Raw genomic sequence first — 3,662 nt, 5'->3', positions numbered from 1 at the left:
TCTCCCTGACTGCCGCTTCAGTTCTCCGTCTAGCTTCCTCCATGAATGAACTCCATTTTCTAAAAATATACGGAGCCTGCGGAGCTCACTTTATTTAGTTTCCCCACATAGTGACTCTCTGCTGTCAGTACTGACCATCATTCTGTGGCCTGTGTTTCTTGTTGCAAACTGTCCAGATTTGTGCTGAATGGAGCACAGTGTGGGTGTGAAACAGGCACTGACCAGCACGGCCCTCTGCCCGCCCCTGTGTGGGGTGACTGTCCCTGCAGGCAGCCTGAGTCCTCCTCGCCTCTGTGGTCCTAACTGCGGCACAGTGCTGGCATGGCACAGGTGTCTGGAATGAATGAATGAAAGAGAAGGGGTTGATACAACCAAATCAGGTGAAAGGGGGTGGTCACAAAGGACATCTTTGGAACATCAAATTATTGCCTGGATTCTGATTCACAATGTTGTGAGCATTGGGAGATGGAGGTGACTTTGAGTCCTCAGAAGTCCAGCAGAAGGAAGGATGGGTGCAGCGGCACACCAAAAGGGAAGGGGGCCTGGTGTGGAGTTAGTTTTCTATGTGATGAGTTTAAGGTGCCTTTGGGACCTACAGTGTAGACACGTCTACTGGGTGAGGCTTAAGAGAGAGACACCTGACTTTTTATCAGCCAATTAGCAAATGGGCTTTTGCCCAGAGGACTGGATTTCCCTGAACTTCCAGAAAGGATTCCTGGGACCCTTACTGCTGTTCAGAATCTAAAAGCCATACAAGGTTTCTGGCCAGAGCCAGACAAGGACAGAGACTTAAAGTGGATGTGACAAGAGTCCCAGGCAAGTGATGCTCAAGGCCAAAACCAGAAGGGTACCAGCATCCTCTCTCTTTCAGGATCCTGACAGTGCAGGGAACGTGCCTGCAGAGAGGACCTGATTTGGCCTCCCAACCCTCCCGCCACCCCAGCGCCCTCCACAGCCCTGAGGAACACCCGAGCTTCCTGCTGGTTTCAATGGCAAAGACGGTTTCCTCCTCCACTGGGGAAGCCAGGAGGAGCCTGGCCAGGCCCATCAGCTGCTGTGCTGGTCCAGAGGGAGGCGGCGTAGCCCCGGAGGGACCGGGGTGAGAAGGGCAGGGCTCCGGGATGACCGCGACACACTACAGTGAGGCTCCGTCTGCGGATGTCTGCCATGCGGGCTGAGGCTTATGAGCACAGTCTCATTCCAAACCCCTTTGCTGTTCTTCCTCAGGAAGCTTCCCGTTGAAAGATAAATGTTCTGTCTGATCAAACGGCTTTATATTTATTTACTTTTCTTTCCTCCCAGGACTGAGCCGGCCCAGACAGGTCAAAGAGCAGGATTCCAAGCAGTTAAGAGTCTCTGGAGAAGCCTGGAATTTCCCTGTAGGCACAAGTGCGGCAGGAAAAGGCAGGGCTCCTGCAGCCAGGGCAGGGTATGCCGGCTCCCCAGGACCCCTCGGCAAGTGGGGCACCTCTCGGGGTTGGGTTGGGGTGGGGGGAAGGGCCTTCAGCTGTTGGGGAACCTGGCCATAGGTTCTCGAGCCTCTGCTTTCAAGGAGCCTGAGGGTCTTACGTCCTCAGCAACACAGAACAGTCACAGAGACACACCCCAATCCACGTGCCTTCAGAGCAGTGTCCGGGGGGAGGCAAAGAACGGAGAGCCCGTGTACCCCGGTACACCTGTGATTTAGCTGCAGTGCGACTGGGGCTTCAGAACTGACGATGAGGCAAGGGTTCTTACACGATGTCTCTCAGAAGATCTCTACGAAGTTCTTGAAAACTCCCTTATCAGACGCTGTCAGGAGACAGGGGCTTTCACAGAAGTGAATGTGGTGGGCAACTGAAGACCATTTCCAAACTCAAATGTTTTGATTTATTTTACTAACTTAGGTGATTTAGACATAAAACTTTCTAAAAGCAGTGCATTTAGCTTTGTATCCTTAAGAAAACAAATTGAACATAACTCGGTACCTCGGGGACCACCAGAACTGGGCTCCCTGGGGAAGGTGGCACTAACTCCCCTGCGCAAAGTCGTGCTTGTGAGCTCTTGTACATCGCCTTGCGATAGTGTTGTGAGCTGCCCTTTGTCACCCTGGCAACATGTCATCCCCCAGAGATTTGTCCACCTCCCTGAAGTTGCTTCCAGGATAGGAGCAGGAACGTGGTCCGTGGGTGAGGGGGTGGGGAGGGGCGAGGGGGTCTGGTCCTGCCCCACGTCCTCCAGCCTGGGGTGTGCAGCTTCTCCTCTCTGGACTTCGGTGTCTTCATTTGAAACACGAGGAACTAGAAAAGATAATTTTATCAGGCTCTAAGGCTCTATAATTCCCATAAAAGTGCTCTAAAATGATCTCCAACCCAGCATTCAACCCAAACAAAAGACGGCACCATGGTTATATGTTCAGATGCCTCCTTCTTCTAGTAAAAGTGCTCTCCCAAGGGCGGGGACCCTCAGATAGTCCTCTTCCAGGCTCTGTAGGTAGCTGGCCTGTGGGACATGATGTCTGAACAGACAAACGGACTGCCCAGTTGGACCAAAGTGCTGATTCTGTCCAGCTGTAAGCCAGGAGCCTGTCTCCTCGGCAGGGCCGCAAGCTCCCTGGGAGCCAGGAACAAGTCTTGTCTTCACAAGATCTGCAGGCAGAGCTGATGGTCAGTCCGGATGCACCGGTGCGCCCAGGCGGGTTTTCGAAACACTGAAGTACTTTGCATGGTTGCCCCAACACCCAAAGCCAGCGTCTCCCCTGGGGCTTCCTCCCCGCTGTCCAGCCACTAAAGGGTGACACCTGGTGTGGCAGTGACTCCAGAACTCTGCTCCATGCTATGGCTGGTGTCATCCTGGTTGGTCAGCATCCTTGCCATACTGTTGTTAAATGTCCTGGGGGAGATGACAGCAGATTTCTGGTAAGCTACGTATCACCTGAGAATTGATATATATGGGCTCCAGTCTCCCAGTGGACTGAGATTGTTCCCAGCAGGAGAGAGGGCAGTGTCTGCTGCCTGACCCCGAGAAGACACATGTACAGGTCTCCAGCTGGCCAGCACAAGGACCTCCAAGGACACCTGCAGGCAAAGGAAGGGGCTGGGCCCCAGCTCCTGTGGCTTACTAACCAGGTGGCCAAACTCCTTTAAGCCCATGTCCTCTTCCATACACGGGAGATAGTTAAACCTACCTTCCAGCTCATGCGGGGACTTGCGAGTCTAACACAGGCTCTGCTGTGTTACCCACAGTTAGGGCGTTCCCTCCTGATGGAATCTTACTTTGATAAATCAGGACTTTAAAAATGGCCAAGTGGTTGCACAGTTCAGTTTGTGCAGATGGATCAAGGTGTACACTTAAGTATACAATTCTGCATGTATAGCCAATGACAATAAAAAGCTAGAACATCAAATATGTTCTTAGGCATCAAAAATATTATCAATAAAAAGTTAAGATGCTTAATAAGATGGCTGAGTAAAATCTAGGATTTGAGTCCTAGGGAAAGTTCCATAGCTAGGTCCCTTTTAATCCTGAATTTCCCGTCAGCAGGGGGATAGGAGAATATAAAAACAGTCCTTGATACACTTTTCCCTCTGAAGCGAAGTATTTAACTGGTGCATTTCAGCAACAGCAGAGTTGGAAAAATAAGTCAGGTGGGATTAGCCAAGAGACGGTGGTCAGACAGACCA

The sequence above is a fragment of the Microcebus murinus genome, chromosome 1, assembly GCF_040939455.1.
Source record: "Microcebus murinus isolate Inina chromosome 1, M.murinus_Inina_mat1.0, whole genome shotgun sequence".
In the NCBI taxonomy this organism is placed as follows: domain Eukaryota; kingdom Metazoa; phylum Chordata; class Mammalia; order Primates; family Cheirogaleidae; genus Microcebus; species Microcebus murinus.
The sequence above is the reverse complement of the archived record's forward strand: the minus strand, read 5'-3'. Positions refer to the sequence as shown.